The sequence below is a fragment of the Puma concolor genome, chromosome E4 (genome assembly GCF_028749965.1).
Source record: "Puma concolor isolate L17-30 chromosome E4, mPumCon1.1.hap2, whole genome shotgun sequence".
Lineage (NCBI taxonomy): Eukaryota > Metazoa > Chordata > Mammalia > Carnivora > Felidae > Puma > Puma concolor.
Window position 1 is genome coordinate 71,079,261 of NC_141683.1, and position 21,486 is coordinate 71,100,746.

The 21,486-nt window shown below is 47.7% G+C and overlaps 1 protein-coding gene across 8 annotated transcripts in view; it reads right to left on the reverse strand.

Annotated features, from left to right (window-relative positions):
- The window catches only part of LOC147572807 (ankyrin repeat domain-containing protein 26-like), a 626,452-nt gene that overhangs the window by 491,549 nt on the left and 113,417 nt on the right, over positions 1 to 21,486 (reverse strand). The gene's annotated exons all lie outside the window — the stretch shown is intronic.

A 21,486-nucleotide genomic window follows, 5' to 3' on the forward strand; every position in this document is an offset into this window, starting at 1 on the left:
CTCCAGTAGGCTATTGTCTTCCTCTTGTGTGTGAGTCCCTATAGGCGGGGGCCTGCCTTTCTGTGTCCGTTGCTTGGGCAGGGGGCAATGGTGCTGGCAACAGGCCCTCTGGGAGAAAAAGGTACCTGATAAACAGCGTTGGCAGGTTTCCATGGTGTAAATCTTCCAGCAAGGCCCATTTGAGGCTACCAACAGCTTAACCTTCTCGCAGTGGGAGCTGGTCCATGCCAGTTTTAGCACCCAGGCATTCAGTAGGTGCTTAATAAAGGATGGTTGAATAAGGAGAGAAGGCTCCAGAGACTTGGAGAGCTGTCAGGCCATACTGTAGCTGAGAGAGGGAGGCATCCGACAGGCTGAGGCCAGGACAAGAGACCACTCTGAATAAGTAACCCGTGGTGAGATGGAGGGCAGAGGGGAAGGAGGACTGGTGCCCTCCTTCCTGGGAACCTCTGCACTTCTGACCCTGCGTCACTTCTGCTCTGGATCCTCTTGACCTTGGCCTGGTTTGGGCTGTCTGCACAGAATGACCTAACTGGATCCCAAGCATTAACCTGACAGAGCTCTGAGAAATGGTCCAGACGGGTCTCAAACGTCAGATTCTATTCCCTTGCTTATGCTGTTCCCTCTGCCTGAATGTCTGTTCCACCCACTTCTTCCTATGTGCCCTGAAACTCTGTCACCCTTCAAAAGCCTCCTCCACCCCAAATCCCACAGACCCTCCTCCCCTTCTGCTGTTTCTCTGGCCTTGCAGCCCCTCTCGTGTGCACCCTGCCTGCCCATAAGAATATTAGTAGCTAACATTGCATCTGGACAGCAACCTGTGATAGAGATACCGTGATAATCCCTTTTGCAGATGGGGGAATGGAGGCTCTGTCTTGTTAAGGACCACCCATCCTTTGCCTCTCGGCTTCAGCATCCATTCGTTGTTCAGAGAGGCTCCTTGCTGTGGGCTGGGCAGAGCACCACTTCTCTTTCTTCAGTGTGTTTGCTGTGGCGTGTTCCACTAGGCCGTGAGTTCCCTATCCTAGAGGAGCTTGAATGAATGAATGAATGAATGAATGAATGAGTGAATGACTTTCAGCCCCAGGGAGCATCCCTGTTCTTTTACCCATTCCTCCTCCCTTTCCATCCCTGTGGGAGGAGACTGACCCTCCAGAGGGCAGCCTCACACCATGGAGGGATGGTCACAGGGACCCTGCTTAGCCACACCTGCCAGAAGGGAAAGGGAAGTGAGGCTTTGGGCGGGGCTGAAAGCAGGCATGGTAGAAGGGTAGTGGACCACCCTCCTGTGGTCTAGAGTGGGGCTGACATGGGCCCACAGCACTGCCTGTAACCCAGGAAGTTAACGGGGTCCCAAAATACGTTTTCTTGCACCGCCCCAAGTGGAAAGTCCCCTGTTGGCCCACTTATTTTCGTTTTATCTAGAAAAATAAAGTTGGAAATAATCATTCACACACCCTAATTACTCCGTTGCTTTATGAATTTAGAGCCTGTTTGGCTCTAGACTTTGGCTCCTGCTGAAGGAGGAATCCCCTGGGAGGGGCAGGGTGAGGTGCCAAGGCAGGAGGCCAGAGACTGCTCTGACGCTGGGGCCTCCTGGGGGTCTGACCTCCAGTTGCCCTCTCCTGGCAGGCTGGGAACTTCCCGGAAGCAGCAGCCCAGATGGGGGTCTAAGCAAGGGAGGGTGGCCAGAGGCAGTCTCCAGGATTCTGATTGACCGGGGCCCATAATGGATGACTTCCCAGGCTGTTCTACCCCACCTTGACCTCTGAGTCATAATTTGCTGCTATTTATCGAGCACTTACTATGTGCTGGGCGCTGGGCCAAGCACTTTGTCGGCATCATCTCGGCTACGCCTGCTAACGTCCCTTGAAGCAGGTACTATTATTCTCCCCATTTGGCAGTTTGAGGGTGCCTGGGGCCCTGGGCTCAGGGCCGGGAAGTGGTGGGGCTGGGATTGTATCCAGCCTGTAGGACCCCCATAGCCCGATGGGGCCCCTTGGATAGGCCCCTCAGTCACTCAAAATGGAACGGTCTCTGAAGCCTGGACGCCCGAGACAACCACGTCACTGTTGTCCTGGCCTCCAGGCCACCCTCCTTGTGGCCCTGATTGCCACTCCTTTCTTCCCCATAGTCCTGGGGCTCTGTCTCTGGAAGCCCCGTGTAGCCTCACCTGGGCGGCTTGGGGAAAATACAGACTTCCCAGGCCCTGCCACACCCCGCTGAGTCAGAATCCCACTATGGGAGAGGGGGCTGGAAACCCAGATTTTAAAATGTTGTCCTGGGGATACAGAGGCTTGCAGACTCCCAGAACCGCTGCCCGGCCCAGTGGAGTTCAGGCTGCTTTAAGAGACTCCCTTGCCCTTAACCCAGATCCCTATGACCCTGCCCCTGCTTGTGTTCTCAGGCTCTGCCCCCTGCTACCCTAACCCAGCTCTGCACACATCACACCATACTCACCCCCCACACCCCAATTTGCCTTTATCCAGGCGCCTGATGCTGCTGTTTCCTTCTGGAAACAGGTCCCACCTGGCCACAGACCCCCACAGAGCTTGTGTAATACTCTGGACCGGTCGATCGTGGCCCCACTCTTGCTAACCCGGGCCTGGCACACAGCCTGGGGGAATCATGGTGGGTGAGCGATGGTGGCCGGGGAAGGCGGAACAAGGGAGGGCTGCCCATGACAGGTGGGGCTTCTAGGCTGGGCACACAGGCGCTCTCTGGGGGCTGGCACCTTGCCTAACATGCAAAAGGCATTTGGTGACTGTTTCTTAACTGCTTAATGAATGGTGATGGGTCGTGTGACAGGTGAGGGCCACTTCCGGAAGCAGTACAGATTGGCCGGTTTAGGCAAAAGATGGAGAAGGTGCCTTCCGGGCCATCTCTGAGGACCGTGAATATTAATGGTCCGAACTCATTTATGGCTCCGATGGGAGTGAGGGGCTGGTGCTTTCTTGCTTGATTTCATTTCGGTATCTCAGGAGCCCTGGGAGGGGGTGCTGATGTAATCCTAATTTCGTTCAATGGAAACTGAGCCCTAGACAGGTGACTTAGTAGGGTCACACAGCTGGGAGGGGTCCTACACAACGGAGTCTTGCCCATTGTGCGAAAAAAAAAATAAATAAATAAATAAATGAGTCTGCACTCTACAGTTTCTGAAGCAGTAACACATTATCTCAGTTGGTTCTAGCTGTGGCTTGGAGGTGTGGCTCTACATTTTCACCTATGCCCACATCCCAGGGTCAGAAAACCTGCATCCAGGGGCCTTCTGTGTCTGTAAGGGGCGGTGGTGGGAAGAGATCCTGCCTCCGGGCTGGCGGGAGAGAGAAACAAAGAGGCAGTGTTGGGGGCTCTGGCACATAGTAGGTGTTTGGGAACCCCTGTGGTCAGTTCAGGCAGAGCCAGCTCTGGTCCCATCTGGACCTTGGAACAGCCCAGATCAGTCTCCAGTCTTTGAGCCAAGGCCCACAGGGTGTGGGTGATGGGTCCAAGGTTATACCTGCCATTAGGACTAGAGCAGAGGGTGTGAGACTCCTCCACCACGGCGGAGAGGTCCAGGGAATGGGGCAGGGGCATTCTGTCTGTGCGGGATGTCCACTGTCAGAGGCATTAAGCCACAGAGCCTGGCCCCAAAGGGCCCCCAGGCAAACCCCCTCTCAGGGGTGCCCAGGACTGCTGTGGGGCCTGGCGTGTTATTGCTGTCATGGAAGTTCGAGGCCATACCTGAGTAGGGGCAGTGGTCCTGCAGCCACCAGTGGGGGATGTAACAGACTCTGTGGTCTGCCTCCAGGCACTGGCATGTGGGGAGGGCAAAATGCACCAGCACCCCACCCAGACTACAATCCAGGTGCTGGCTTCCCCCACACACACCTCCCCCTCCTCGCCCCACCCCGCCACTGGGCCTTTGCAGATGCTATCCCTCTGTCTGCAGTGGCCTTCCCCTCCTCTCCTGGCAGGTGCTGGCTCATCCTTTAAGACACCTCCAGGAAGCCCTACCTGACTCCCACCCCAAGGGCCAGGCTGACCCACCCTTGCCAGGATTTCCATCTGGCTGCTCCACAAGATGCAGAGAACCTTGAGGGCCTGGTCTGAGATGCCAGTGGAGTGAACAGGGAAAGCAGCTGTAAGGTGCAGCCCAGTTCAGGCGACTGTCCCTGCAGCCCAGAGAAGAGACCAGGCTGGGGAGCCTTGAGGCCAGATAGCTAGCCAAACATGCCCATTTCACAGAGGGAATGTTGAAGGCCCGAGGTGCTTGGGACTGACCCAGAGCACCCTGGGGAGTGGTTGGTAGTCCCTTTGTGGCTTGTAAGAGGAGAGCCCAGGGCTATGTGGCCATACCCCTCCCCCACTCTGGTCCCCCAGCTGGAGCATTTGTCTGCAGGATCCAGGTCAGGTCTGAGGGGGATGGGAAGTAGCCCAGGAGAGCAAAGTCCCCAGGGCTCAGGTCTGCACTCGGTCTTCCCATGTGGAGAACAAAGCTCCTTAGAGAAAATGCTTGCTGTCCAAAAGCTGGCAGGAAATCCACGTCGATAGCTCATTCCAGCAAGAAGGTGCACGGGAAAAAAAGCGTGTGAGAACTTAGGCCAAATGTTAGCCCCAGGGATGGTGGGTGATATTACCCTTCTTTCGCCGTGATTTTCACATTTCCTAGGTTGTAGGTGAAACCTTTATAACCAGAAAAATGAAGTTACCGTGTAAAGGAGAGAGGTCTAAGAAAAGGTGCCCTGAGAACAGCCAGCTCCCCATTCATGAGACTCTGGGGTCACCAAGTGCCAGTGGCTTCCAGAGGGACCCTGCCCCCGGGCCCATCCCCCAGAACAGGCGGGCCTGCAGACAGCTTAGCCTGTGTGTCTCTCTTTCTCGGAATTTGGGTCAGAGAGAGTCCAGACCTGGGGCTACTGGGATGTAGCACGCCCAGAATTCCATTCAAACCTCTGCTGTCCTTCCTGTCCTGTGGGTTAGGCCTCAGGGCCCTCGCCTTCCCACCTCCACCTGGAAAGCCACCCCACCCCACCCCACCCCAAGCTGCCCTCTGCCCCTCCCAGCCAGAGGTGGCCCTAGGGCTATTTGCTTCACCTCCATCCGGGTGCCCAGGTGGGTGCATAGCACTGTTAACTGCCTTCCTTACTGACTCCGGCCCCGAAGTGCCTTTCCAGGGGGTCTTCCTACAATGTAGTCAGGTTCGACCTCGTGGAAATGGTCTTTGGAATCACAGCTGAGCCTTGATCCTGGGTGAGGATTCGATCTCCATCTCCCCCATATACCTAGTACAGAGCACCCATTCATTCGATCAGCTGTTATTCAGCCAAGTGCCAGGGCCCAGGCTAGGTGCCAGGGGCACAGATCTGCTGACTTGAGGGTGTGACGTGTCTGTGTTTTTGAGCACGTGTGTTGTGCACATCACCTGTACGCACACACAGCGTGAGCATCTCTGTCATATGTGAACTCAGGTCTTTGAGGCCGTGACAGTGTGTAATCCTGCCGGGACTCCGGGCACACCTGGTTAATTCATTCTGCAAGTGTTTAACAGACACCCACTAAGGAAGTACCAGGCTCTGACCCCAAAGAAAAATGACCCAAGGTCTCTGTGCTCGGGAAGTGCCGTCTTGGGGGCTGTCGCCATGCGGACTGGTGGGGGCAGAAGCCAGCAGGGCTGGGGGTGGTCAGAAACGTGGTCCTGGAGACACAGGGAAGAGTGGGGAAGAGTGTTCCTGCCCAGCTGTGAGTATGATCTCCAGTATCCCCTTCAGCCCAGTGACCTGGGGCCTGGGACAGGCCTCCCCAGCTATTTTCATGCCCGAAAGCAGCCCTGAGGGCCAACGGAACTGGAGCTTCAGGTGGTGACCTGTGGGCCCCGACGGCTGGGGGCTGGGAGAGAATACAGGGAATGGAAATGAAGCATGTGGGCTGGAGAACCTGCCTGGGCTGCAGACCTTTCTGAGAGGCGAACTTGGGGACCAGGCACCAGAACACAGCACCTGGAGAGTAGAACCCCGTGATCCAGACCAGAGAAGCGGGATCACGGAACTCAGAGGAGGAAGATGGAGCAGCGGACCTAGAATGTGGGCCTTCTAGAACCTGGAACACTCAAGCCAGCCAGAAGCTGGAAGATCCAGTCTGTGCCCCCAATGGTCAGTGGGGGAAACTGAGGTCCTGCAGGAACGGGGAGGTCTTGAGCATTGGTGAGCTGCAGTGGCACGCACGTGGTCTCTGCTGAGCCAGGACCTCTCCACAGCTCGCTGCTGCCTGACCTGGGGCTAGTCCTGTCCCCTCTCCAAACCTCAGTTTCCCCCTCTGTGAAATGGTCACGTGATGGTGAGACAAGATGGAGCACTTCACCTGGTGCTCAGGCTCTCCCGGCAAGCTTAGTGGCATTGCTAAGGCCTGGACCCTGGCCACTTGACTCCTGAATGACTCTGTCCCCTTGTGGTGATGGTCTGGTCCCTGCTGTTCCTTTCTCTTCTTTCTCACACTCAGTGGGACATTTGGGCACTTGCGGCCCTTTTCCGGAATGCTCTCGGGATCTAGCAGAGGGAAAAGACTAGTCAGAGGAGCAAGAACAGACTGGCGGCTCCATATGAAGGAGCAGGCCCCAGTGCCTACAGCCCTGAATGGTGCCCTGTGCCATTTGGTGAATGCTTCTTGAGTGTCCCCCAGTGGAGACAGTCGGGTCCTGAGCCGAGGGCGCCACGGCCCCTCGAAGGCAGGGGTGGGCAGAGGTGGATTGGGAAGGGAAAAGAGAAAGGGCTCATTGTCCCAGCTCCACGGAGGCTCCCCAGGCGCACCTGCTCCGGGCCACCTCTCTTGAAGGAGGTGGAAGACCTTGCTCGGGCTCCCAGAGAGCCAGAGCTGTAGGATCTGGGCCAGGAACAGCCTGGTCACTTCCCCAGATCCCCGTGAGGTGGCGTTACCAGCCCCCGCTTTTCTGCCTCCAAGAGAGTAGGATTCCAGAGTTGGGGGTGGGGGGCAGAGCCAGGGTCCCAGCCCATCCTTTGAGCTAGCCGCAGCCGGGCATTGTGCCAGGCACTGATGGGGTGAGCCAGAGGTGAACTGAGCACCCAGGGGTGAACTGAGATCCCTTCCTGTTTCCCCTCCTTCCTTGCCAGTCTCCTCCGGACCACCAGCCGTCCTGCTCAGAGCGCTTTGAAGGCTGGAGCCCTTTCCCGTGTCTCCGCTCTCCACCACTTCCCTCCCATTGTGGGGGACCCGTCGAGTTCCTGTACATGAGCCACCTCATCGGGGTGTGCCTTGCCCAGGCAGGACTAGACTTTTCCCAACCCCAGACCAGTTGTGAGAGCCCAGCAGCACTGACTGCAGGTTCAGGTGTGTGGATTTGGGGGTGGAGGGGGGTCTGTCGTCAGCACCTCCTTTGCATCAGGCTCTGTGCTGGGGCCCCAGGAGAGTTGGTCAGCACCGTCCAGTTTAGGGTGTGGAGCCCTGGGGGGCAGGCCAGGGGTGAGGCAGCTCAGTCCTTCTGCAGTCTGGGGGAATTGCAGTTCATCTGAGCCTACCTGGGCAAGGAGTGAAAGATTACACAGAAACCTGGAGCCTCCTAGAGGATTTGGATTTTATCCTGGGAGCAGGTGTTCCAAGCTGAGAGGGACAACATCAGATGTGGCTTTTGCTTGGCTCGTGGGGCTCAAGCCAGGAGCCCCTTCCCTGGTAAGGCTGCTGCTGTTGTCCAGGTGAGTGGGGATGGTGGCGCAGGCAGCGTGGGACAGTGGCACAGGTGGCCGGGTGGGACGACAAGTACCTGGGCATCGAAGAGATGTGCCTGGCGGTGGGGAGCTCGAGGTCAGTGAGAAGCCAGATTCAGGATGACTGCCGGGCTCCTGGCCTGGGAGACTGGGTGGATGGTCACATCTCGGCTTATCAGCTCAGGTTTCGGGAACCACTATTTGAGCGAGTTCTTTGTGCCTGGTTTTGCGGCGGAGGGTCCCAGGCAGGATGGGAGCCGACTCTGAGCCCAGGCCTCTGCCCTCCAGCTTGGCCCAGACCCTGCCGGGTCTGCTCGTCTCTCTCCCTTCACCCTACAGGCACTTTAGCCTCTTGAGTGCACGGCTGCACCTCGCAACTGTGCCCTGTACCCATGGGGGAGCACCACTCCACTCCTGCTGCCTGGGTACACGGGGACCGCCCTCTGCCCCGGCACGCTGACCCTGTGCATTGATGTGTCTCATCCACTCGCTGTGCAAGGGCATCTCCCCCAGGCCGCAAGGCACAGCTCCTGAAACAAAGCCTCTCCGCACTACAGCTTGAATCTGTCACCCTCCTGGCCCTGTGCTAGAGCAGACTCCAAGAGGACAGAAGAGGGCTGGGGCCCACCCTCCCCTCCCCTCCCCTCCCCTCCCCCACCTCAGGCCTGTGGGCTAGAGATGGAGCTGAAGCTCCGTGCTGAAGTGGCCCTTTGTACATTGTCCCCCTGGAGGTTGGGGGAGCCTGGTGGGAGGGGCTGGCCCTGCCCGACACCCTGTGCTGATCTCAGCGGCAGTGAGGATCCAGATGGGGAGTGCGGGGAGTGGGGGGTGCGGGTTCTCTGGGCCTGGGATCAGGGGAGGACACCCTGCCATGTATGGGCTTGCACTGACCGGACCTGCCGCCCCACACTAGATGGTACTTGTCATCACTTCTCAGGCAAGGTGTGTTGTCACGCACCAGTTGTTTAGGGAGCCTCTTCTCCGGGCCAGGCTTTGTTCTAGGGGGTGGGGCTCCACTGTGACCGGTGACCAGTGGCTGAGGCTTGCAGGCTTAAGATGACCCTGCTCTCCTGTTGACATTCTGAGCGCCAGGGTGTGGGTGGGGGAGACAGACCACGAACAGGTAAACAAGGAGACTGCTAGCTTCCTCTGTGAGTGCTGGGGAGCAGAAGACCTGAGCAGGGGACAGCCACTGTAGCTGGAGGGCCAGGAGGGCCCCTCTGAGCAGGCAGCCACATTCCAGGCCTAGGAGCAGCCAGTGGGAGGACCCTGAGACGGAAAGGTGGGGACTGTGACTGGAGCCGAGTGGACGAGGGCAGCGAGGGCAGCAAAGATTCGAGGACCAGATTGGCGGTGTCTGTGGGCCCAGAGAGGAGTTTGGATTTCATTCTGAGGGAGACTAGTGTGCGGTGGGGTCGAGGGGAGGGTCTTGTGGGAGGAGGTTGGGTGGGGTGGGGGGAGGGGGGACGTGCCCTAGTGGGGACTTTGCAGTGACAGAATTTGTGGAGCTCAGTGCCAAATGAAAATGTAGGCCCCGAGGGGCGCCTGGGTGTCTCAGTGGTTTAAGCACACGACCCTTGATTTCTGCTCAGGTCAGGAGTCCAGGGTTATAGGATTGAGCCCTGCGTCTGGCTCCGCATTGAGCCTGGAGCTTGCTTAAGATTCTCTCTCTTTCCCTTTGCCCCCCCCCCCACTCTTGTGTACTCTCTCTCTCTCTCTGTCTCTCTCTCTCTCTTTCTCCTGAATAAAATAAAATAGAGGCACCTGGGTGGCTCACTTGGTTGACCACTTCAGCTCAGGTCATGATATCGAAGTTCATGAGTTTGAGCTCTGCGTCACGCTCTGTGCTGACAGCTCAGAGCCTGGAGCCTGCTTCACATTCCGTGTTTCCCTCTCTCTGCCCCTCCCCTGCTCATGCTCGGTCTCTCTCTCTCTCTCTCTCTCTCTCTCTCAAAAATAAATATAAAAAAATAAAATCATGAAAAGAAAAAAAATGAATGAAATCACAACTATATTCAGTTAATCTGAGAAATGCAAAGTTGGTTTAACATGAGCAAATAATATAATTCCCCACATTTACAAATACTTTATTTTCTTATTTTTACTTTTTTAATTTAATTTTTTATTTTTCAGAATTTATATCCCAATTAGTTAGCATAGAGTGAAACAATGATTTCAGGAGTAGATTCCTTAGTGCCCTTGCCCATTTAGCCCATCCCCCCTCCCACTACCCCTCCAGCAACCCTCAGTTTGTTCTCCATATTTGTGAGTCTCTTCTGTTTTGTCCCCCTCCCTGTTTTTATATTATGTTTGTTTCCCTTCCCTTATGTCCATCTGTTTTGTCTCTTACAGTCCTCATACGAGTGAAGTCATATGATTTGTGTCATTCTATGACTGACTAATTTCACTTAGCATAATACCCTCCAGTTCCATCCATGTAGTTGCAAATGTCAAGATTTCATTCTTTTTGATTGCCTAGTAATATTCCATTGTATCTAGATACCACATCTTCTTTATACATTCATCCATCGATGGACATTTGGGCTCCTTAGCATACTTTGGCTATTGTTGATAGTGCTGCTATAGACATGGGGTGCATGTGTCCCGTCGAAAGAGCACACCTGTATCTCGTGGATAAATGCTTTGCAGTGCAATTGCTGGGTTGTAAGGTAGTTCTATTTTTTAGTTTTTTGAGGAAACTCCATACTGTTTTCCAGAGTGGCTGCACAAGCTTGCATTGCCACCAACAATGTAAAAGAGATCCTCCTTCTCCACATCCTCGCCAACATCTGTTGTTGCCTGAGTTGTTCTTGTGAGCCATTCTGACAGGCGTAAAGGGGTAGCTCAGTGTGGTTTTGATTTTTATTTCCCTGATGATGAGTGATGTGGAGCATTTTTTCACGTGTCAGTTGGCCATCTGGATGTCTTCTTTGGAGAAGTGTCTATTCATGTCTTTTGCCCATTTCTTCACTGGATTATTTGTTGTTTGGGTGGTTGAGTTTGAGAAGTTCTTTGTAGATTTTGGATACTAACCCTTTATCTGATATGTCATTTGCAAATACCTTCTCCCATTGTGTCAGTTGCCTTTTCGTTTTGCTGATTGTTTCCTTCGCTGTGCAGAAGCCTTTTTGTCTGATGAGGTCCCACTAGTTCATTTTTGCTTTTGTTTCCCTTGCCTCCGGAGACGTGTTGAATAAGAAGTTGCTTCGGCCAAGATCAAAGAGGTTTTTTTTGTTTTGTTTTGTTTTTTTATTTATATATGAAATTTATTTTCAAATTGGTTTCCATACAACACCCAGTGCTCATCCCAAAAGGTGCCCTCCTCAATACCCATCACCCACCCTCTCCTCCCTCCCACCCCCCATCAACCCTTAGTTTGTTCTCAGTTCTCAACAGTCTCTTATGCTTTGGCTCTCTCCCACTCTAACCTCTTTTTTTTTTTTTCTTCCCCTCCACCATGGGTTCCTGTTAAGTTTCTCAGGATCCACATAAGAGTGAAACCATATGGTATCTGTCTTTCTCTGTATGGCTTATTTCACTTAGCATCACACTCTCCAGTTCCATCCACGTTGCTACAAAAGGCCATATTTCATTTTTTCTCATTGCCACGTAGTATTCCATTGTGTATATAAACCACAATTTCTTTATCCATTCATCAGTTGATGGACATTTAGGCTCTTTCCATAATTTGGCTATTGTTGAGAGTGCTGCTATGAACATTGGGGTACAAGTGCCCCTATGCATCAGTACTCCTGTGTCCCTTGGATAAATTCCTAGCAGTGCTATTGCTGGGTCATAGGGTAGGTCTATTTTTAATTTTCTGAGGAACCTCCACACTGCTTTCCAGAGCGGCCGCACCAATTTGCGTTCCCACCAACAGTGCAAGAGGGTTCCCGTTTCTCCACATCCTCTCCAGCATCTATAGTCTCCTGATTTGTTCATTTTGGCCACTCTGACTGGCGTGAGGTGATACCTGAGTGTGGTTTTGATTTGTATTTCCCTGATAAGGAGCGACGCTGAACATCTTTTCATGTGCCTGTTGGCCATCCGGATGTCTTCTTTAGAGAAGTGTCTATTCATGTTTTCTGCCCATTTCTTCACTGGGTTATTTGCTTTTCGGGTGTGGAGTTTGGTGAGCTCTTTATAGATTTTGGATACTAGCCCTTTGTCCGATATGTCATTTGCAAATATCTTTTCCCATTCCGTTGGTTGCCTTTTAGTTTTGTTGGTTGTTTCCTTTGCTGTGCAGAAGCTTTTTATCTTCATAAGGTCCCAGTAATTCACTTTTGCTTTTAATTCCCTTGCCTTTGGGGATGTGTCGAGTAAGAGTTTGCTACGGCTGAGGTCAGAGAGGTCTTTTCCTGCTTTCTCCTCTAAGGTTTTGATGGTTTCCTGTCTCACATTCAGGTCCTTTATCCATTTTGAGTTTATTTTTGTGAATGGTGTGAGAAAGTGGTCTAGTTTCAACCTTCTGCATGTTGCTGTCCAGTTCTCCCAGCACCATTTGTTAAAGAGACTGCCTTTTTTCCATTGGATGTTCTTTCCTGCTTTGTCAAAGATGAGTTGGCCATACGTTTGTGGGTCTAGTTCTGGGGTTTCTATTCTATTCCATTGGTCTATGTGTCTGTTTTTGTGCCAATACCATGCTGTCTTGATGATGACAGCTTTGTAGTAGAGGCTAAAGTCTGGGATTGTGATGCCTCCTGCTTTGGTCTTCTTCTTCAAAATTACTTTGGCTATTCGGGGCCCTTTGTGGTTCCATATGAATTTTAGGATTGCTTGTTCTAGTTTCGAGAAGAATGCTGGTGCAATTTTGATTGGGATTGCATTGAATGGGTAGATGGCTTTGGGTAGTATTGACATTTTGACAATATTTATTCTTCCAATCCATGAGCAGGGAATGTCTTTCCATTTCTTTAAATCTTCTTCAATTACCTTCATAAGCTTTCTATAGTTTTCAGCATACATATCCTTTACATCTTTGGTTAGATTTATTCCTAGGTATTTTAAGCTTCTTGGTGCAATTGTGAATGGGATCAGTTTCTTTATTTGTCTTTCTGTTGCTTCATTGTTAATGTATAAGAATGCAACTGATTTCTGTACATTGATTTTGTATCCTGCAACTTTGCTGAATTCATGTATCAGTTCTAGCAGACTTTTGGTGGAGTCTATCGGATTTTCCATGTATAATATCATGTCATCTGCAAAAAGCGAAAGCTTGACTTCATCTTTGCCAATTTTGATGCCTTTGATTTCCTTTTGTTGTCTGATTGCTGATGCTAGAACTTCCAGCACTATGTTAAACAACAGCGGTGAGAGTGGGCATCCCTGTCGTGTTCCTGATCTCAGGGAAAAAGCTCTCAGTTTTTCCCCGTTGAGGATGATGTTAGCTGTGGGCTTTTCATAAATGGCTTTTATGATCTTTAAGTATGTTCCTTCTATCCCGACTTTCTCAAGGGTTTTTATTAAGAAAGGGTGCTGGATTTTGTCAAAGGCCTTTTCTGCATCGATTGACAGGATCATATGGTTTTTCTCTTTTTTTTTGTTAATGTGATGTATCACGTTGATTGATTTGCGAATGTTGAACCAGCCCTGCATCCCAGGAATGAATCCCACTTGATCATGGTGAATAATTCTTTTTATATGCCGTTGAATTCGATTTGCTAGTATCTTATTGAGAATTTTTGCATGCATATTCATCAGGGATATTGGCCTGTAGTTCTCTTTTTTTACTGGGTCTCTGTCTGGTTTAGGAATCAAAGTAATACTGGCTTCATAGAATGAGTCTGGAAGTTTTCCTTCCCTTTCTATTTCTTGGAATAGCTTGAGAAGGATAGGTATTATCTCTGCTTTAAACGTCTGGTAGAACTCCCCTGGGAAGCCATCTGGTCCTGGACTGTTATTTGTTGGGAGATTTTTGATAACCGATTCAATTTCTTCGCTGGTTATGGGTCTGTTCAAGCTTTCTATTTCCTCCTGATTGAGTTTTGGAAGAGTGTGGGTGTTCAGGAATTTGTCCATTTCTTCCAGGTTGTCCAATTTGTTGGCATATAATTTTTCATAGTATTCCCTGATAATTGTTTGTATCTCAAGATCAAAGAGGTTTTTGCCTGCTTTCTCCTTGAGGATTTTGATGACTTCCTGTCTTGCATTGAGGTCTTCCATCCATTTTGAGTTTATTTTTGTGTAAGAAAGGTGTAAGGAAGTGGTCCAGGTTCATTCTTCTGCATATCGCTGTCCAGTTTCCCAGCACCACTTGCTCAAGAGACTGTCTTTATGCCACTAGATATTCTTCCCTGCTCTGTGAAAGATTAGTTGGCCATACGTTTGTGGGTCCATGTCTGGGTTCTCTATTCTGTTCCATTGTTCTGACTGTGTGTTCAAGTGCCAGGACCATATTGTCTTGATGATTACAGCTTTGTAGTATAGAGTGAAGTCTGGGATTGTGATGCCTCCTGCTTTGGTTTTCTTTTTCAAGATTGCTTTGGCTCTGCGAGGCCTTTTCTGGTTCCATACACATTTTAGGATTATATGTTCTAGCTCTGTGAAGAATGCTGGTGTTACTTTGATAGGGATTGCATTGAATATGTAGATGGCTTTGGGTAGTATCGACATTTTAACAATATTTGTTCTTCTTATCCAGGAGCATGGAATCTTTTTTCCATTTTTTTGTGTCTTCTTCAATTTCTTTCATAAGCTTTCTATGGTTTTCAGTATATACGTTTTTCACTTATTTGGTTAGACGTATTCCTAGGTATTTTGTGGCATTTTGTGCAACTGTAAATGGGATCGATTCCTTGATTTCTCTTTCTGTTGCTTCATTGTTGGTGTATAGGAATGCAACCGATTTCTGCGCATTGATTTCATATCCTGCAACTTTGCCGAATTCAGGAATCCATTCTAGCAGTTTTTTGGTGGCATCTTTGGGGGTTTCCGTATAGAGTATCGTATCATCTGCGAAGAGGGAAAGTTTGACCTCCTCCTGGCTGATTTGGATGCCTTTTATTTCTTTGTGTTGTCTGATTGCAGAGGCTAAGACTCCCAATACTATGTTGAGTAACAGTGGCGAGAGTGGACATCCCTGTCTTGTTCCTGACCTTAGAGGGGAAACTCCCATTTTTCCCCACTGAGGATGATATTAGCATTGGGTTGTTCATATATGGCTTTTATGATCTCGAGGTATGCTCCTTCTCTCCCTCCTTTCTTGAGGGTTTTTATCAAGAAAGGATGCTGTATTTTGTCAAATGCTTTCTCTGCATCTATTGAGAGGGTCATATGGTTCTTGCCCTTTCTTTTATTGATGTGATGAATCACGTTAATTGTTTTGCAGATATGGAAGCAGCCCTGCATCCCAGGTATAAATCCCGCTTGGTCGTGGTGAGTGATACTTTTCATGTGTTGTTGGATCCGGGTGGCTAATATCTTGTTGAGAATTTTTGCATCCATGTTCCTCAGGGAACGTTGTCTATAGTTCTCCTTTTTAGTGGGGTCTCTGACTGGTTTTGGAATCAAGGTAGTGCTGGCTTCATAGAAAGAGTTTGCAAGTTTTCCTTCCATTTCTATGTTTTGGAAGTTTCAAGAGAATAGGTGCTAACTCTTCCTTAAATGTTTGGTAGAATAACCCCTTGGAAAGCCATCTGGCCCTGGACTCTTGTTTTTTGGCAGATTTGTGATTACTAATTCGATTTCCTTACTGGTTATGGGTCTGTTCAAATTTTCTATTTCTTCCTGTTTCCGTGTTGGTAGTGTATATGTTTCTAGGAATTTGTCCATTTCTTCCAGATTGCCCATTTCATTGGCATATAATTGCTCATACTATTCTCTTGTTATTGTTTTTATTTCTGCTGTGTTGTTTGTGATCTCTCCTCTTTCATTCTTGATTTTATTTATTTCGGTCCTTTCCTTTTTTCTTTTTTGACCAGACTGACTAGTGGTTTATCAATTTTGTTAATTCTTTCAAGGCACCAGATTCTGGCTCGATTGATCTGTTCTACTGGTATTTTTCTGTTTTTTGTTTGTTTGTTTGTTTGTTTTGATAGCATTAATTTCTGCTGTAATCTTTATTATTTCCTGTCTTTTGCTGGTTTGTGGTTTTATTTGCTGTTCTTTTTCCCGCTCCTTAAGGCGTAAGGTTAGGTTGTGTATCTAAGATCTTTCTTCCTTATTTAGGAAGGCCTGGATTGCTATATATTTTCCTCTTATAACCACCTTTGTTGTGTCCCAGTGGCTTTGGGTTGTGGTGTTATCCCTTTCATTGACTTCCATATACTTTTCAATTTCCTCTTTAACTGCTTGGTTGGCTCATTCATTCTTTAGTAGGATGTTCTTCAGTCTCCAAGTATGTGTTACCTTTCCCAATATTTTCTTGTGGTTGATTTGGAGTTTCATAATGTTGTGGTCTGAAAATATGCACGATATGATCTCAATCTTTTTGTACTTACTTAGGGCTGATTTATGTCCCAGTATATGGTCTATTTTGGAGAACGTTCCATGTGCACTGGAGAAGAAAGTATATTCTGCTGGTTTAGGATGAAATGTTCTGAATATATCTGTTAAGTCCATCTGGTCCAGTGTGTCATTCAAAGCCATTGTTCCCTTGTTGATTTTTTTTTTTTTTGATTAGATGATCTGTCCATTGCTGTGAGTGGGGTGTTGAAGTCTCCTACTATTATGGTATTACTATCGATGAGTTTTTTTTTATGTTTGTGATTAATGGATTTACATACTTGGGTCCTGTCACATTTGGTGCATAAATGTTTACAATTGTTAGGTCTTCTTGGTGGATAGACACCTTGATTATGACATAATGCCCTTCTGCATCTCTTGATACAGTCTTTATTTTAAAGTCTAGATTGTCTGATATAAGTATGGCTACTCTAGCTTTCTTTGGTTGACCATTAGCATGATAAATGGTTCTTCATCCCCTTATTTTCAACCTGAAGGTGTCTTTAGGTCTAAACTAGGTCTCCTGTAAACAGCATATAGATGGACCTTGTTTTCTTATCCATTCTGTTACCCTATGCCTTTTGATTGGAGCATTGAGGCCACTGACATTTAGAGTGAGTGCTGAAAGATATGAATTTATTGCCATTATGATGCTTGTACACTTGAAGTTTCTGGTGGTGTTCTCTGCTCCTTTCTAATCTTTGTTGCTTTTGGTATGCATATATGCATATATGCATATATATGTATGTATGTATGTACATATTTTTTCAACTTTTCTTCCCTCAGAAAGTCCCCCTTAGAATTTCTTGCAGGGCTGGTTTAGTGGTCACAAATTCCTTTCATTTTTGTTTGTCTGGGAAACTTTTTCTCTCTCCTATTTTGAGTGACAGCCTTGCTGGGTAAAGAATTCTTGGCTGCATTTATTATTTTATTTTATTTGTTTAATGTTTATTTATTTTTGACAGAGAGAGAGAGTGAGAGACAGAGCATGAGCAGAGGAGGGGCAGAGAGAGAGGGAGACACAGAACCCGAAGCAGGATCCAGGCTCTGAGCTGTCAGCACAGATCCCTTCGCGGGACTCGGACTCACAGACCACGGGATCATGACCAGAGCTGAAATCCGGCACCTAACCGACTGAGCCAACCAGGTGCCCCTGCATATTTTTCTGATTCAGCACCCTGAATATATCCCACCACTGCTTTATGGCTGGCCAAGTTTCTGTGGAAAGGTCTGCTGCAAACCTGATATGTCTTCCCTTTTAGGTCAGGGTACATTTTTTTTTTTCCCTTGCTGCTTTCATGATTCTCTCCTTGCCTGAGTATTTTGTGAATTTGACTATGATATGCCTTGTTGATGGTCGGTTTTTGTTGAATCTAATGGGGGTCCTCTGTGCTTCCTGGATTTTGATGTCTGTGTCTTTCCCCAGGTTTCGTAAATGTTTTCTGCTATGATTTGCTCACATAAACCTAATACCCCTATTTCTCTCTCTTCCACTTTTGGGACACCTATGATTCTGATGTTGTTCCTATTTAATGAGTCACTGGTTTCTCTAATGCTTAAATCGTGCTCTTTTGCCTTAATCTCCCTCTTTTTTTTCTGGTTCGTTATTCTCTATAAGTTTGTCCTCTATATCGTGGATTCTCTGTTCTGCCTTGTCCATCCTTGCCGCCACTGCATCCATCCGTGATTGCAGCTCAGTTATATTATTTTTAATTTCATTCTGGCTACTTTTTACTTCTTTTATCTCTGCAGAAAGGGATTCTAATCTATTTTCGGCCCCAGCTAATATTCTTATTATCGTGATTTTAAAGTCTGGTTCTGAAATCTTGCTTGTATCTGTGTTGGTTAAGTCCCTGGCTGTCGTTTGTTCATGCTCTTTCTTTTGGGGTAAATTCCTGCTGAATTCTGTGTTTCGGGTTGTGCAGGCTGTTGTGTTAGTCCTCCAATCAGTGTTCTAGGTGTGTAGGATGGTTTCGTGTTGGCCTGGCTGTATTTCATGGATGGGAGACACACACAAAACTTCCATGCTGTTCCGCCATCTTGGCCCCTCCCTCCATTCACAAATATTTTAAAAACTTATCTCAGGGTACCTGGGTAGCTCAGTCGGTTAAGCATCCAACTTAGGCTCAGGTCATGATCTCACAGTATGTGAGTTTAAGCCCCACGCGGGGTTCGCATTGGGCTCGCCACTGTCAGCGCAGAGCTTGCTTCAGATCCTGTCTCCCTCTCTCTCTGCCCCTCTCCTGCTGGCTTGCTTGGTCTCTCTTAAAAATAAACAGTTAAAAAAATTATCTCAATAGATGTGAAATAAACATCTTTTCACATTCAATATTCATTCATGACAGAACTTAGAAAACTAGTATTATAAGGGAACTTCCTTAATATACTTGTAGCAGAAAGATCCTAAGAGGCCCCATAATATCTGCCCTTTAGTGTTGTCACCTTTTCTTTATAATTCTTTTCACTTGAGATCTGTGACTTGACTCTAGCTATTAGAATATGGCACATGTAAAGGAATGTTGCAGACATAATTCAGTTAATTCAGAGTCAATCAAAAAAGGATTGTGCTAGGCAAACCTGATCTAATCACGTGAACGCCCTTCTAGGAGGACTGAGCCTTCTCTGAAGTGACATTCTCCTTGCTGGCCTCCTAAACTAAGCGGCCGTATTGAGGAAGTCTACGTGGCCAAGAACAAGGAACAGCCTTGCTCTAGGCTGAATATTTGTGTCCCCACTCACCCAAATTCATGTGTTAACTCTTAATGTTCAACGTGATAGTATTTAGAAGTGGGGGGTTTGGGAAATGATGAAGTCACGAAGGTGGAGCCCTCATGAATGGGATTAGTGCCCTTATAAAGGAGGGCTGTGAGAGCTCCCTTGGCCCTGCGCCAAGCAGGAAGACCAGCGTCCATGAACCAGGAAGCAGGCCGTCGCTGTACACTGAATCTGCCAGTGCCTTCATTTTGGACTTCCCAGCCTCCAGAAGGGTGGAAATAAAACTTTCTTTTTCATAAGCCTATGGTATTTTGTTAGAGCAGCCCAAAAGGACTAAGACAAGTGTCTGGGAATGCTTAGGACCTAAGCCTCCAACTAGCCTCCGACTAGCAAAGAGCTGTGGAAATGAGTCCATACAGTCACAAGGAAATTCTCTTAAAAACAAACTCAATGGGCTTGGAAGCAGATTCTTCCCCGTTGAAGAACCCAAATGGGGAAGCGCAGTCTAGCAAACACCTTGGCTACAGCCTTGTGAGAACCTGAACAAAGGACCCAGCTAAGCCATTGCTTAGCTTCTGGCCCATAAAAATGTGAGATAGATGCGTGTGGCTTTAAGGCACTGTGTTGATGGTGATCTGTTGTAAACAGCAAGAGCAAACTAAGAGACAAATAAGACATACACTTTTAAAAACCCCACTACCTACATAGTTATAGGAAACTACTTTTACATGTTGCAATTTCAAGAAGACATGAACACTCACTATCCTCACATTTACTCAACGTCATTCTTGTAGTAGGAAACAAAAAAAAATGAAAGCTCTAGGAATTGGAAACAAAAATGCCACTATTTATAGATTATATGTCGCTGCATGTACCAAATGCAAAGGAATCTGCAGATAAAACACTCGAGTAAGAAACAATATATTGTGGGGAATAAGCTTAGACAATTAAAAGACTAGTTGTTTGGAAAAATCAGTATAAGAAATGTCTTTCCTTACACACTGTTGGCCGATTCGATGCAATTCCTATGAGAAACGGCTTTGGAGAGCTTGCCAAGTTGATTACAAAAGACCTGTGGAGCCCTTCCTTCCTTTCTTCTTTCTCATCCCCAACACTTTAGTTCCCAGTCCTAGAAACAGAGGCATGGAGTTGGGGGCCAGAGTGAGGTGTTGGAGCTTAGACAGAATGGGGAAGGCATTACGTGTGGGAAGGTCATCCTGCCCAGTGTTGGAGCTCAAGTGACAGCATCCCTGAAAAGTGAATGGTATAGAATAATGAAGTATCACAGACTGAACAGGGTAGGGAGGCATCTGCACAGGGGAAGAATAGCCCAGCGTGTGTTTTCAGAACCTGCAGGGGGGCAAATCATCTGCAGAAGAGGTGGCCTGGCACAGGGTGTCCGAGAAAGGAGATATTTACATGTCTCAAAGTACTTCCCCATAAAATACTAAATAATTGGAAAGTGGAAAGTTAACATTCCAGGCGAGAAACCTGGCAGATACTACCTCCGGTGGCCAACATTAACATCACCAGTATGGGGACAAATCAAAATTGTAGGTCACATGACAGGATGCAAAGAGTAGGTTGTAGTGATACTCTTGCTAAACATGTATGGTCTGAATTTTACCATAAGGAAACCTAAGAAAAATCCACGTTGAAAGACATTCCACATTACTGGAATTTAGTCGTCAAAAGGTTAAAAGTCATGAAAGTCAAGGAAAGACAAAGGAAGTGTTCTAGAGTGAAAGAGACTAAGACGTACAACTGAATTCAATACATGGCTCTGAACAGGACCTTTCTTGGTATAACGTATACTACAGATAAGTGACCAAACGTAAAAAGAATTATGAGGAATAAATGATAGAATTATACTGAACCCTTGAACAAAACAGTTTTAATGGGTGCACTGACTACACACAGATTTTTTTTTTTTTGAGTACTGAAAATGTATTTTCTTTTATAATTTTCTTCATGGTATTTTTTTCTGTAGCTTTTTTTTAAGAATAGAGTATGATACATATACAAAAGATTATTGGTAGTAGTAGTGGTTAAGTCTTTGGGGGTCAAAAGTTGTTCATGGCTTTTTGACTGTGGAGGGCGGGGTCAGAGCCCTTAACCCCATTGTTCAAGTGTCGATTGTATTAGAGTTAATGTTCTGATTGTGAAGTTTGTATGGTAGTTATGTGGAATGTACTGACTTGTAGGATTTAAATGCTACAGGAATCAGGCATCCCATTAGCAATTTACTTGCAAATGGCTCTGGGGCGGGGGGGGGGGGGGGAGAGATTTCTTTTTTTTTTTTCTCTAATTTTTCTTTTCTCTAACTTTGTTTGTAAAAAGCAAATCAAAAATAAATAAATAAATAAATAAATACATAAATAAATAAATAGAAAAGATGAAAAGCCTTAGGCAAATCTTATTTCTCCATGTGGAAAGAGCTACGAATCAGTGTTTACAATTAAAATTATAGATAGGTTTTATGGCACTATAAAAAAATTGTAATATGTACAAACATTGGCAATAGCCATAGCAGGAATACATCAAAATAATGTCTAAATCTTTAGGCCCACATATAGTCATAAAAATTGGAAAATACAAAAAGCCATCCATGAACACTACTGAAGTATTA